This window comes from Oncorhynchus keta, chromosome 20, assembly GCF_023373465.1.
Source record: "Oncorhynchus keta strain PuntledgeMale-10-30-2019 chromosome 20, Oket_V2, whole genome shotgun sequence".
Classification (NCBI taxonomy): Eukaryota; Metazoa; Chordata; class Actinopteri; order Salmoniformes; family Salmonidae; genus Oncorhynchus; species Oncorhynchus keta.
Window position 1 is genome coordinate 13,150,726 of NC_068440.1, and position 13,694 is coordinate 13,164,419.

Below are 13,694 nucleotides of genomic sequence, written 5' to 3' on the forward strand. Positions count from 1 at the left end.
TTAATTTCGATCATGAGTCAAACGCCTTAAACACACTGACATCCAGGTGTTTCTAAAAGACTAACAAGAGCTGAGTCAAAGTAGAAGATCTTGTCATAGTCATTCCTTTCAGATTTGAGCCACGCCAATTGGAAATGAATGAAAGGTGGGTTGATTACATCCAAAGTAAGTTTTTTCCAGAAATGCAGTTGGTATCCACAAGAAGATAGCATTCATTGGATTTTTATTCCAGCAGTCTAACCCACTCAGCCATCCTGGTGTAAAGTACAATCAAGAGCCCAGTGAAATTGGAATGAGGAGCACACAGTCAGTTATTTTGGCTTTGAGTCAGAAAATATCTAAATGAGACTTGTTGACATCCAAATCAAACTTAATACAAGAATGGGGTTTCGAAGCAAGAATAATAATAAAGTTGATAATGACTCTAACACCAAACTTCTTTGCCATCTTTTGTGTTTTTAAACGATAAACACTTGCTGAGTCAAGGCGGAATAAGGGTAACAAAGTCAATTCTTTCAGCTTTCGTCAAGAGAAATTTCAAATGAGTGAAAGGACAATTGATTACATCCAAATGATAGATGAACTCATACCAGGAGTGGGGTTCGAACCCACGAGGACGTATGTCCATTGGATCTTAAGTCCAACGCCTTAACCTCTCGGCCATCCTGGTGTAATAAACATAAATTCAAGGGCGCAGTCAAAATGGAATATTGAGCACACAGTTAGATCTTTTGGCTTTGATCCAGACAATATGTAAATGAACCTTGATTACATCCAAATCAAACTTTCTACCAGATGTAGGTTTGGAACAAACAAGAACATTTTAATTTCGATCATGAGTCAAACGCCTTAAACACACTGACATCCAGGTGTTTCTAAAAGACTAACAAGAGCTGAGTCAAAGTAGAAGATCTTGTCATAGTCATTCCTTTCAGATTTGAGCCACGCCAATTGGAAATGAATGAAAGGTGGGTTGATTACATCCAAAGTAAGTTTTTTCCAGAAATGCAGTTGGTATCCACAAGAAGATAGCATTCATTGGATTTTTATTCCAGCAGTCTAACCCACTCAGCCATCCTGGTGTAAAGTACAATCAAGAGCCCAGTGAAATTGGAATGAGGAGCACACAGTCAGTTATTTTGGCTTTGAGTCAGAAAATATCTAAATGAGACTTGTTGACATCCAAATCAAACTTAATACAAGAATGGGGTTTCGAAGCAAGAATAATAATAAAGTTGATAATGACTCTAACACCAAACTTCTTTGCCATCTTTTGTGTTTTTAAACGATAAACACTTGCTGAGTCAAGGCGGAATAAGGGTAACAAAGTCAATTCTTTCAGCTTTCGTCAAGAGAAATTTCAAATGAGTGAAAGGACAATTGATTACATCCAAATGATAGATGAACTCATACCAGGAGTGGGGTTCGAACCCACGAGGACGTATGTCCATTGGATCTTAAGTCCAACGCCTTAACCTCTCGGCCATCCTGGTGTAATAAACATAAATTCAAGGGCGCAGTCAAAATGGAATATTGAGCACACAGTTAGATCTTTTGGCTTTGATCCAGACAATATGTAAATGAACCTTGATTACATCCAAATCAAACTTTCTACCAGATGTAGGTTTGGAACAAACAAGAACATTTTAATTTCGATCATGAGTCAAACGCCTTAAACACACTGACATCCAGGTGTTTCTAAAAGACTAACAAGAGCTGAGTCAAAGTAGAAGATCTTGTCATAGTCATTCCTTTCAGATTTGAGCCACGCCAATTGGAAATGAATGAAAGGTGGGTTGATTACATCCAAAGTAAGTTTTTTCCAGAAATGCAGTTGGTATCCACAAGAAGATAGCATTCATTGGATTTTTATTCCAGCAGTCTAACCCACTCAGCCATCCTGGTGTAAAGTACAATCAAGAGCCCAGTGAAATTGGAATGAGGAGCACACAGTCAGTTATTTTGGCTTTGAGTCAGAAAATATCTAAATGAGACTTGTTGACATCCAAATCAAACTTAATACAAGAATGGGGTTTCGAAGCAAGAATAATAATAAAGTTGATAATGACTCTAACACCAAACTTCTTTGCCATCTTTTGTGTTTTTAAACGATAAACACTTGCTGAGTCAAGGCGGAATAAGGGTAACAAAGTCAATTCTTTCAGCTTTCGTCAAGAGAAATTTCAAATGAGTGAAAGGACAATTGATTACATCCAAATGATAGATGAACTCATACCAGGAGTGGGGTTCGAACCCACGAGGACGTATGTCCATTGGATCTTAAGTCCAACGCCTTAACCTCTCGGCCATCCTGGTGTAATAAACATAAATTCAAGGGCGCAGTCAAAATGGAATATTGAGCACACAGTTAGATCTTTTGGCTTTGATCCAGACAATATGTAAATGAACCTTGATTACATCCAAATCAAACTTTCTACCAGATGTAGGTTTGGAACAAACAAGAACATTTTAATTTCGATCATGAGTCAAACGCCTTAAACACACTGACATCCAGGTGTTTCTAAAAGACTAACAAGAGCTGAGTCAAAGTAGAAGATCTTGTCATAGTCATTCCTTTCAGATTTGAGCCACGCCAATTGGAAATGAATGAAAGGTGGGTTGATTACATCCAAAGTAAGTTTTTTCCAGAAATGCAGTTGGTATCCACAAGAAGATAGCATTCATTGGATTTTTATTCCAGCAGTCTAACCCACTCAGCCATCCTGGTGTAAAGTACAATCAAGAGCCCAGTGAAATTGGAATGAGGAGCACACAGTCAGTTATTTTGGCTTTGAGTCAGAAAATATCTAAATGAGACTTGTTGACATCCAAATCAAACTTAATACAAGAATGGGGTTTCGAAGCAAGAATAATAATAAAGTTGATAATGACTCTAACACCAAACTTCTTTGCCATCTTTTGTGTTTTTAAACGATAAACACTTGCTGAGTCAAGGCGGAATAAGGGTAACAAAGTCAATTCTTTCAGCTTTCGTCAAGAGAAATTTCAAATGAGTGAAAGGACAATTGATTACATCCAAATGATAGATGAACTCATACCAGGAGTGGGGTTCGAACCCACGAGGACGTATGTCCATTGGATCTTAAGTCCAACGCCTTAACCTCTCGGCCATCCTGGTGTAATAAACATAAATTCAAGGGCGCAGTCAAAATGGAATATTGAGCACACAGTTAGATCTTTTGGCTTTGATCCAGACAATATGTAAATGAACCTTGATTACATCCAAATCAAACTTTCTACCAGATGTAGGTTTGGAACAAACAAGAACATTTTAATTTCGATCATGAGTCAAACGCCTTAAACACACTGACATCCAGGTGTTTCTAAAAGACTAACAAGAGCTGAGTCAAAGTAGAAGATCTTGTCATAGTCATTCCTTTCAGATTTGAGCCACGCCAATTGGAAATGAATGAAAGGTGGGTTGATTACATCCAAAGTAAGTTTTTTCCAGAAATGCAGTTGGTATCCACAAGAAGATAGCATTCATTGGATTTTTATTCCAGCAGTCTAACCCACTCAGCCATCCTGGTGTAAAGTACAATCAAGAGCCCAGTGAAATTGGAATGAGGAGCACACAGTCAGTTATTTTGGCTTTGAGTCAGAAAATATCTAAATGAGACTTGTTGACATCCAAATCAAACTTAATACAAGAATGGGGTTTCGAAGCAAGAATAATAATAAAGTTGATAATGACTCTAACACCAAACTTCTTTGCCATCTTTTGTGTTTTTAAACGATAAACACTTGCTGAGTCAAGGCGGAATAAGGGTAACAAAGTCAATTCTTTCAGCTTTCGTCAAGAGAAATTTCAAATGAGTGAAAGGACAATTGATTACATCCAAATGATAGATGAACTCATACCAGGAGTGGGGTTCGAACCCACGAGGACGTATGTCCATTGGATCTTAAGTCCAACGCCTTAACCTCTCGGCCATCCTGGTGTAATAAACATAAATTCAAGGGCGCAGTCAAAATGGAATATTGAGCACACAGTTAGATCTTTTGGCTTTGATCCAGACAATATGTAAATGAACCTTGATTACATCCAAATCAAACTTTCTACCAGATGTAGGTTTGGAACAAACAAGAACATTTTAATTTCGATCATGAGTCAAACGCCTTAAACACACTGACATCCAGGTGTTTCTAAAAGACTAACAAGAGCTGAGTCAAAGTAGAAGATCTTGTCATAGTCATTCCTTTCAGATTTGAGCCACGCCAATTGGAAATGAATGAAAGGTGGGTTGATTACATCCAAAGTAAGTTTTTTCCAGAAATGCAGTTGGTATCCACAAGAAGATAGCATTCATTGGATTTTTATTCCAGCAGTCTAACCCACTCAGCCATCCTGGTGTAAAGTACAATCAAGAGCCCAGTGAAATTGGAATGAGGAGCACACAGTCAGTTATTTTGGCTTTGAGTCAGAAAATATCTAAATGAGACTTGTTGACATCCAAATCAAACTTAATACAAGAATGGGGTTTCGAAGCAAGAATAATAATAAAGTTGATAATGACTCTAACACCAAACTTCTTTGCCATCTTTTGTGTTTTTAAACGATAAACACTTGCTGAGTCAAGGCGGAATAAGGGTAACAAAGTCAATTCTTTCAGCTTTCGTCAAGAGAAATTTCAAATGAGTGAAAGGACAATTGATTACATCCAAATGATAGATGAACTCATACCAGGAGTGGGGTTCGAACCCACGAGGACGTATGTCCATTGGATCTTAAGTCCAACGCCTTAACCTCTCGGCCATCCTGGTGTAATAAACATAAATTCAAGGGCGCAGTCAAAATGGAATATTGAGCACACAGTTAGATCTTTTGGCTTTGATCCAGACAATATGTAAATGAACCTTGATTACATCCAAATCAAACTTTCTACCAGATGTAGGTTTGGAACAAACAAGAACATTTTAATTTCGATCATGAGTCAAACGCCTTAAACACACTGACATCCAGGTGTTTCTAAAAGACTAACAAGAGCTGAGTCAAAGTAGAAGATCTTGTCATAGTCATTCCTTTCAGATTTGAGCCACGCCAATTGGAAATGAATGAAAGGTGGGTTGATTACATCCAAAGTAAGTTTTTTCCAGAAATGCAGTTGGTATCCACAAGAAGATAGCATTCATTGGATTTTTATTCCAGCAGTCTAACCCACTCAGCCATCCTGGTGTAAAGTACAATCAAGAGCCCAGTGAAATTGGAATGAGGAGCACACAGTCAGTTATTTTGGCTTTGAGTCAGAAAATATCTAAATGAGACTTGTTGACATCCAAATCAAACTTAATACAAGAATGGGGTTTCGAAGCAAGAATAATAATAAAGTTGATAATGACTCTAACACCAAACTTCTTTGCCATCTTTTGTGTTTTTAAACGATAAACACTTGCTGAGTCAAGGCGGAATAAGGGTAACAAAGTCAATTCTTTCAGCTTTCGTCAAGAGAAATTTCAAATGAGTGAAAGGACAATTGATTACATCCAAATGATAGATGAACTCATACCAGGAGTGGGGTTCGAACCCACGAGGACGTATGTCCATTGGATCTTAAGTCCAACGCCTTAACCTCTCGGCCATCCTGGTGTAATAAACATAAATTCAAGGGCGCAGTCAAAATGGAATATTGAGCACACAGTTAGATCTTTTGGCTTTGATCCAGACAATATGTAAATGAACCTTGATTACATCCAAATCAAACTTTCTACCAGATGTAGGTTTGGAACAAACAAGAACATTTTAATTTCGATCATGAGTCAAACGCCTTAAACACACTGACATCCAGGTGTTTCTAAAAGACTAACAAGAGCTGAGTCAAAGTAGAAGATCTTGTCATAGTCATTCCTTTCAGATTTGAGCCACGCCAATTGGAAATGAATGAAAGGTGGGTTGATTACATCCAAAGTAAGTTTTTTCCAGAAATGCAGTTGGTATCCACAAGAAGATAGCATTCATTGGATTTTTATTCCAGCAGTCTAACCCACTCAGCCATCCTGGTGTAAAGTACAATCAAGAGCCCAGTGAAATTGGAATGAGGAGCACACAGTCAGTTATTTTGGCTTTGAGTCAGAAAATATCTAAATGAGACTTGTTGACATCCAAATCAAACTTAATACAAGAATGGGGTTTCGAAGCAAGAATAATAATAAAGTTGATAATGACTCTAACACCAAACTTCTTTGCCATCTTTTGTGTTTTTAAACGATAAACACTTGCTGAGTCAAGGCGGAATAAGGGTAACAAAGTCAATTCTTTCAGCTTTCGTCAAGAGAAATTTCAAATGAGTGAAAGGACAATTGATTACATCCAAATGATAGATGAACTCATACCAGGAGTGGGGTTCGAACCCACGAGGACGTATGTCCATTGGATCTTAAGTCCAACGCCTTAACCTCTCGGCCATCCTGGTGTAATAAACATAAATTCAAGGGCGCAGTCAAAATGGAATATTGAGCACACAGTTAGATCTTTTGGCTTTGATCCAGACAATATGTAAATGAACCTTGATTACATCCAAATCAAACTTTCTACCAGATGTAGGTTTGGAACAAACAAGAACATTTTAATTTCGATCATGAGTCAAACGCCTTAAACACACTGACATCCAGGTGTTTCTAAAAGACTAACAAGAGCTGAGTCAAAGTAGAAGATCTTGTCATAGTCATTCCTTTCAGATTTGAGCCACGCCAATTGGAAATGAATGAAAGGTGGGTTGATTACATCCAAAGTAAGTTTTTTCCAGAAATGCAGTTGGTATCCACAAGAAGATAGCATTCATTGGATTTTATTCCAGCAGTCTAACCCACTCAGCCATCCTGGTGTAAAGTACAATCAAGAGCCCAGTGAAATTGGAATGAGGAGCACACAGTCAGTTATTTTGGCTTTGAGTCAGAAAATATCTAAATGAGACTTGTTGACATCCAAATCAAACTTAATACAAGAATGGGGTTTCGAAGCAAGAATAATAATAAAGTTGATAATGACTCTAACACCAAACTTCTTTGCCATCTTTTGTGTTTTTAAACGATAAACACTTGCTGAGTCAAGGCGGAATAAGGGTAACAAAGTCAATTCTTTCAGCTTTCGTCAAGAGAAATTTCAAATGAGTGAAAGGACAATTGATTACATCCAAATGATAGATGAACTCATACCAGGAGTGGGGTTCGAACCCACGAGGACATATGTCCATTGGATCTTAAGTCCAACGCCTTAACCTCTCGGCCATCCTGGTGTAATAAACATAAATTCAAGGGCGCAGTCAAAATGGAATATTGAGCACACAGTTAGATCTTTTGGCTTTGATCCAGACAATATGTAAATGAACCTTGATTACATCCAAATCAAACTTTCTACCAGATGTAGGTTTGGAACAAACAAGAACATTTTAATTTCGATCATGAGTCAAACGCCTTAAACACACTGACATCCAGGTGTTTCTAAAAGACTAACAAGAGCTGAGTCAAAGTAGAAGATCTTGTCATAGTCATTCCTTTCAGATTTGAGCCACGCCAATTGGAAATGAATGAAAGGTGGGTTGATTACATCCAAAGTAAGTTTTTTCCAGAAATGCAGTTGGTATCCACAAGAAGATAGCATTCATTGGATTTTTATTCCAGCAGTCTAACCCACTCAGCCATCCTGGTGTAAAGTACAATCAAGAGCCCAGTGAAATTGGAATGAGGAGCACACAGTCAGTTATTTTGGCTTTGAGTCAGAAAATATCTAAATGAGACTTGTTGACATCCAAATCAAACTTAATACAAGAATGGGGTTTCGAAGCAAGAATAATAATAAAGTTGATAATGACTCTAACACCAAACTTCTTTGCCATCTTTTGTGTTTTTAAACGATAAACACTTGCTGAGTCAAGGCGGAATAAGGGTAACAAAGTCAATTCTTTCAGCTTTCGTCAAGAGAAATTTCAAATGAGTGAAAGGACAATTGATTACATCCAAATGATAGATGAACTCATACCAGGAGTGGGGTTCGAACCCACGAGGACGTATGTCCATTGGATCTTAAGTCCAACGCCTTAACCTCTCGGCCATCCTGGTGTAATAAACATAAATTCAAGGGCGCAGTCAAAATGGAATATTGAGCACACAGTTAGATCTTTTGGCTTTGATCCAGACAATATGTAAATGAACCTTGATTACATCCAAATCAAACTTTCTACCAGATGTAGGTTTGGAACAAACAAGAACATTTTAATTTCGATCATGAGTCAAACGCCTTAAACACACTGACATCCAGGTGTTTCTAAAAGACTAACAAGAGCTGAGTCAAAGTAGAAGATCTTGTCATAGTCATTCCTTTCAGATTTGAGCCACGCCAATTGGAAATGAATGAAAGGTGGGTTGATTACATCCAAAGTAAGTTTTTTCCAGAAATGCAGTTGGTATCCACAAGAAGATAGCATTCATTGGATTTTTATTCCAGCAGTCTAACCCACTCAGCCATCCTGGTGTAAAGTACAATCAAGAGCCCAGTGAAATTGGAATGAGGAGCACACAGTCAGTTATTTTGGCTTTGAGTCAGAAAATATCTAAATGAGACTTGTTGACATCCAAATCAAACTTAATACAAGAATGGGGTTTCGAAGCAAGAATAATAATAAAGTTGATAATGACTCTAACACCAAACTTCTTTGCCATCTTTTGTGTTTTTAAACGATAAACACTTGCTGAGTCAAGGCGGAATAAGGGTAACAAAGTCAATTCTTTCAGCAAGAGAAATTTCAAATGAGTGAAAGGACAATTGATTACATCCAAATGATAGATGAACTCATACCAGGAGTGGGGTTCGAACCCACGAGGACGTATGTCCATTGGATCTTAAGTCCAACGCCTTAACCTCTCGGCCATCCTGGTGTAATAAACATAAATTCAAGGGCGCAGTCAAAATGGAATATTGAGCACACAGTTAGATCTTTTGGCTTTGATCCAGACAATATGTAAATGAACCTTGATTACATCCAAATCAAACTTTCTACCAGATGTAGGTTTGGAACAAACAAGAACATTTTAATTTCGATCATGAGTCAAACGCCTTAAACACACTGACATCCAGGTGTTTCTAAAAGACTAACAAGAGCTGAGTCAAAGTAGAAGATCTTGTCATAGTCATTCCTTTCAGATTTGAGCCACGCCAATTGGAAATGAATGAAAGGTGGGTTGATTACATCCAAAGTAAGTTTTTTTCCAGAAATGCAGTTGGTATCCACAAGAAGATAGCATTCATTGGATTTTTATTCCAGCAGTCTAACCCACTCAGCCATCCTGGTGTAAAGTACAATCAAGAGCCCAGTGAAATTGGAATGAGGAGCACACAGTCAGTTATTTTGGCTTTGAGTCAGAAAATATCTAAATGAGACTTGTTGACATCCAAATCAAACTTAATACAAGAATGGGGTTTCGAAGCAAGAATAATAATAAAGTTGATAATGACTCTAACACCAAACTTCTTTGCCATCTTTTGTGTTTTTAAACGATAAACACTTGCTGAGTCAAGGCGGAATAAGGGTAACAAAGTCAATTCTTTCAGCTTTCGTCAAGAGAAATTTCAAATGAGTGAAAGGACAATTGATTACATCCAAATGATAGATGAACTCATACCAGGAGTGGGGTTCGAACCCACGAGGACGTATGTCCATTGGATCTTAAGTCCAACGCCTTAACCTCTCGGCCATCCTGGTGTAATAAACATAAATTCAAGGGCGCAGTCAAAATGGAATATTGAGCACACAGTTAGATCTTTTGGCTTTGATCCAGACAATATGTAAATGAACCTTGATTACATCCAAATCAAACTTTCTACCAGATGTAGGTTTGGAACAAACAAGAACATTTTAATTTCGATCATGAGTCAAACGCCTTAAACACACTGACATCCAGGTGTTTCTAAAAGACTAACAAGAGCTGAGTCAAAGTAGAAGATCTTGTCATAGTCATTCCTTTCAGATTTGAGCCACGCCAATTGGAAATGAATGAAAGGTGGGTTGATTACATCCAAAGTAAGTTTTTTCCAGAAATGCAGTTGGTATCCACAAGAAGATAGCATTCATTGGATTTTATTCCAGCAGTCTAACCCACTCAGCCATCCTGGTGTAAAGTACAATCAAGAGCCCAGTGAAATTGGAATGAGGAGCACACAGTCAGTTATTTTGGCTTTGAGTCAGAAAATATCTAAATGAGACTTGTTGACATCCAAATCAAACTTAATACAAGAATGGGGTTTCGAAGCAAGAATAATAATAAAGTTGATAATGACTCTAACACCAAACTTCTTTGCCATCTTTTGTGTTTTTAAACGATAAACACTTGCTGAGTCAAGGCGGAATAAGGGTAACAAAGTCAATTCTTTCAGCTTTCGTCAAGAGAAATTTCAAATGAGTGAAAGGACAATTGATTACATCCAAATGATAGATGAACTCATACCAGGAGTGGGGTTCGAACCCACGAGGACGTATGTCCATTGGATCTTAAGTCCAACGCCTTAACCTCTCGGCCATCCTGGTGTAATAAACATAAATTCAAGGGCGCAGTCAAAATGGAATATTGAGCACACAGTTAGATCTTTTGGCTTTGATCCAGACAATATGTAAATGAACCTTGATTACATCCAAATCAAACTTTCTACCAGATGTAGGTTTGGAACAAACAAGAACATTTTAATTTCGATCATGAGTCAAACGCCTTAAACACACTGACATCCAGGTGTTTCTAAAAGACTAACAAGAGCTGAGTCAAAGTAGAAGATCTTGTCATAGTCATTCCTTTCAGATTTGAGCCACGCCAATTGGAAATGAATGAAAGGTGGGTTGATTACATCCAAAGTAAGTTTTTTCCAGAAATGCAGTTGGTATCCACAAGAAGATAGCATTCATTGGATTTTTATTCCAGCAGTCTAACCCACTCAGCCATCCTGGTGTAAAGTACAATCAAGAGCCCAGTGAAATTGGAATGAGGAGCACACAGTCAGTTATTTTGGCTTTGAGTCAGAAAATATCTAAATGAGACTTGTTGACATCCAAATCAAACTTAATACAAGAATGGGGTTTCGAAGCAAGAATAATAATAAAGTTGATAATGACTCTAACACCAAACTTCTTTGCCATCTTTTGTGTTTTTAAACGATAAACACTTGCTGAGTCAAGGCGGAATAAGGGTAACAAAGTCAATTCTTTCAGCTTTCGTCAAGAGAAATTTCAAATGAGTGAAAGGACAATTGATTACATCCAAATGATAGATGAACTCATACCAGGAGTGGGGTTCGAACCCACGAGGACGTATGTCCATTGGATCTTAAGTCCAACGCCTTAACCTCTCGGCCATCCTGGTGTAATAAACATAAATTCAAGGGCGCAGTCAAAATGGAATATTGAGCACACAGTTAGATCTTTTGGCTTTGATCCAGACAATATGTAAATGAACCTTGATTACATCCAAATCAAACTTTCTACCAGATGTAGGTTTGGAACAAACAAGAACATTTTAATTTCGATCATGAGTCAAACGCCTTAAACACACTGACATCCAGGTGTTTCTAAAAGACTAACAAGAGCTGAGTCAAAGTAGAAGATCTTGTCATAGTCATTCCTTTCAGATTTGAGCCACGCCAATTGGAAATGAATGAAAGGTGGGTTGATTACATCCAAAGTAAGTTTTTTCCAGAAATGCAGTTGGTATCCACAAGAAGATAGCATTCATTGGATTTTATTCCAGCAGTCGAACCCACTCAGCCATCCTGGTGTAAAGTACAATCAAGAGCCCAGTGAAATTGGAATGAGGAGCACACAGTCAGTTATTTTGGCTTTGAGTCAGAAAATATCTAAATGAGACTTGTTGACATCCAAATCAAACTTAATACAAGAATGGGGTTTCGAAGCAAGAATAATAATAAAGTTGATAATGACTCTAACACCAAACTTCTTTGCCATCTTTTGTGTTTTTAAACGATAAACACTTGCTGAGTCAAGGCGGAATAAGGGTAACAAAGTCAATTCTTTCAGCTTTCGTCAAGAGAAATTTCAAATGAGTGAAAGGACAATTGATTATATCCAAATGATAGATGAACTCATACCAGGAGTGGGGTTCGAACCCACGAGGACGTATGTCCATTGGATCTTAAGTCCAACGCCTTAACCTCTCGGCCATCCTGGTGTAATAAACATAAATTCAAGGGCGCAGTCAAAATGGAATATTGAGCACACAGTTAGATCTTTTGGCTTTGATCCAGACAATATGTAAATGAACCTTGATTACATCCAAATCAAACTTTCTACCAGATGTAGGTTTGGAACAAACAAGAACATTTTAATTTCGATCATGAGTCAAACGCCTTAAACACACTGACATCCAGGTGTTTCTAAAAGACTAACAAGAGCTGAGTCAAAGTAGAAGATCTTGTCATAGTCATTCCTTTCAGATTTGAGCCACGCCAATTGGAAATGAATGAAAGGTGGGTTGATTACATCCAAAGTAAGTTTTTTCCAGAAATGCAGTTGGTATCCACAAGAAGATAGCATTCATTGGATTTTATTCCAGCAGTCTAACCCACTCAGCCATCCTGGTGTAAAGTACAATCAAGAGCCCAGTGAAATTGGAATGAGGAGCACACAGTCAGTTATTTTGGCTTTGAGTCAGAAAATATCTAAATGAGACTTGTTGACATCCAAATCAAACTTAATACAAGAATGGGGTTTCGAAGCAAGAATAATAATAAAGTTGATAATGACTCTAACACCAAACTTCTTTGCCATCTTTTGTGTTTTTAAACGATAAACACTTGCTGAGTCAAGGCGGAATAAGGGTAACAAAGTCAATTCTTTCAGCTTTCGTCAAGAGAAATTTCAAATGAGTGAAAGGACAATTGATTACATCCAAATGATAGATGAACTGATACCAGGAGTGGGGTTCGAACCCACGAGGACGTATGTCCATTGGATCTTAAGTCCAACGCCTTAACCTCTCGGCCATCCTGGTGTAATAAACATAAATTCAAGGGCGCAGTCAAAATGGAATATTGAGCACACAGTTAGATCTTTTGGCTTTGATCCAGACAATATGTAAATGAACCTTGATTACATCCAAATCAAACTTTCTACCAGATGTAGGTTTGGAACAAACAAGAACATTTGAATTTCGATCATGAGTCAAACGCCTTAAACACACTGACATCCAGGTGTTTCTAAAAGACTAACAAGAGCTGATTCAAAGATCTTGTCATAGTCATTCCTTTCAGATTTGAGCCACGCCAATTGGAAATGAATGAAAGGTGGGTTGATTACATCCAAAGTAAGTTTTTTCCAGAAATGCAGTTGGTATCCACAAGAAGATAGCATTCATTGGATTTTTATTCCAGCAGTCTAACCCACTCAGCCATCCTGGTGTAAAGTACAATCAAGAGCCCAGTGAAATTGGAATGAGGAGCACACAGTCAGTTATTTTGGCTTTGAGTCAGAAAATATCTAAATGAGACTTGTTGACATCCAAATCAAACTTAATACAAGAATGGGGTTTCGAAGCAAGAATAATAATAAAGTTGATAATGACTCTAACACCAAACTTCTTTGCCATCTTTTGTGTTTTTAAACGATAAACACTTGCTGAGTCAAGGCGGAATAAGGGTAACAAAGTCAATTCTTTCAGCTTTCGTCAAGAGAAATTTCAAA

General features: G+C 37.7%; 16 non-coding genes across 16 annotated transcripts; all 16 read right to left on the bottom strand.

Annotated features, from left to right (window-relative positions):
- Window positions 1–587: 587 nt before the first annotated feature.
- Window positions 588–670, bottom strand: trnal-uaa (transfer RNA leucine (anticodon UAA)). The gene has a single exon. It is a non-coding gene; the product is annotated as a tRNA-Leu (tRNA).
- Window positions 671–1,410: 740 nt separating this feature from the next.
- Window positions 1,411–1,493, bottom strand: trnal-uaa (transfer RNA leucine (anticodon UAA)). The gene has a single exon. It is a non-coding gene; the product is annotated as a tRNA-Leu (tRNA).
- Window positions 1,494–2,233: 740 nt separating this feature from the next.
- trnal-uaa (transfer RNA leucine (anticodon UAA)) lies at window positions 2,234–2,316 on the bottom strand. The gene has a single exon. It is a non-coding gene; the product is annotated as a tRNA-Leu (tRNA).
- A 740-nt stretch (window positions 2,317–3,056) lies between these two features.
- Window positions 3,057–3,139, bottom strand: trnal-uaa (transfer RNA leucine (anticodon UAA)). The gene has a single exon. It is a non-coding gene; the product is annotated as a tRNA-Leu (tRNA).
- Window positions 3,140–3,879: 740 nt separating this feature from the next.
- trnal-uaa (transfer RNA leucine (anticodon UAA)) lies at window positions 3,880–3,962 on the bottom strand. Its single transcript has one exon. It is a non-coding gene; the product is annotated as a tRNA-Leu (tRNA).
- A 740-nt stretch (window positions 3,963–4,702) lies between these two features.
- On the bottom strand, window positions 4,703–4,785 carry trnal-uaa (transfer RNA leucine (anticodon UAA)). Its single transcript has one exon. It is a non-coding gene; the product is annotated as a tRNA-Leu (tRNA).
- A 740-nt stretch (window positions 4,786–5,525) lies between these two features.
- trnal-uaa (transfer RNA leucine (anticodon UAA)) lies at window positions 5,526–5,608 on the bottom strand. The gene has a single exon. It is a non-coding gene; the product is annotated as a tRNA-Leu (tRNA).
- A 740-nt stretch (window positions 5,609–6,348) lies between these two features.
- Window positions 6,349–6,431, bottom strand: trnal-uaa (transfer RNA leucine (anticodon UAA)). The gene has a single exon. It is a non-coding gene; the product is annotated as a tRNA-Leu (tRNA).
- A 739-nt stretch (window positions 6,432–7,170) lies between these two features.
- trnal-uaa (transfer RNA leucine (anticodon UAA)) lies at window positions 7,171–7,253 on the bottom strand. The gene has a single exon. It is a non-coding gene; the product is annotated as a tRNA-Leu (tRNA).
- Window positions 7,254–7,993: 740 nt separating this feature from the next.
- On the bottom strand, window positions 7,994–8,076 carry trnal-uaa (transfer RNA leucine (anticodon UAA)). The gene has a single exon. It is a non-coding gene; the product is annotated as a tRNA-Leu (tRNA).
- Window positions 8,077–8,809: 733 nt separating this feature from the next.
- On the bottom strand, window positions 8,810–8,892 carry trnal-uaa (transfer RNA leucine (anticodon UAA)). The gene has a single exon. It is a non-coding gene; the product is annotated as a tRNA-Leu (tRNA).
- Window positions 8,893–9,633: 741 nt separating this feature from the next.
- Window positions 9,634–9,716, bottom strand: trnal-uaa (transfer RNA leucine (anticodon UAA)). The gene has a single exon. It is a non-coding gene; the product is annotated as a tRNA-Leu (tRNA).
- Window positions 9,717–10,455: 739 nt separating this feature from the next.
- trnal-uaa (transfer RNA leucine (anticodon UAA)) lies at window positions 10,456–10,538 on the bottom strand. The gene has a single exon. It is a non-coding gene; the product is annotated as a tRNA-Leu (tRNA).
- A 740-nt stretch (window positions 10,539–11,278) lies between these two features.
- trnal-uaa (transfer RNA leucine (anticodon UAA)) lies at window positions 11,279–11,361 on the bottom strand. The gene has a single exon. It is a non-coding gene; the product is annotated as a tRNA-Leu (tRNA).
- A 739-nt stretch (window positions 11,362–12,100) lies between these two features.
- On the bottom strand, window positions 12,101–12,183 carry trnal-uaa (transfer RNA leucine (anticodon UAA)). Its single transcript has one exon. It is a non-coding gene; the product is annotated as a tRNA-Leu (tRNA).
- A 739-nt stretch (window positions 12,184–12,922) lies between these two features.
- trnal-uaa (transfer RNA leucine (anticodon UAA)) lies at window positions 12,923–13,005 on the bottom strand. The gene has a single exon. It is a non-coding gene; the product is annotated as a tRNA-Leu (tRNA).
- Between the last annotated feature and the right edge of the window lie 689 nt (window positions 13,006–13,694).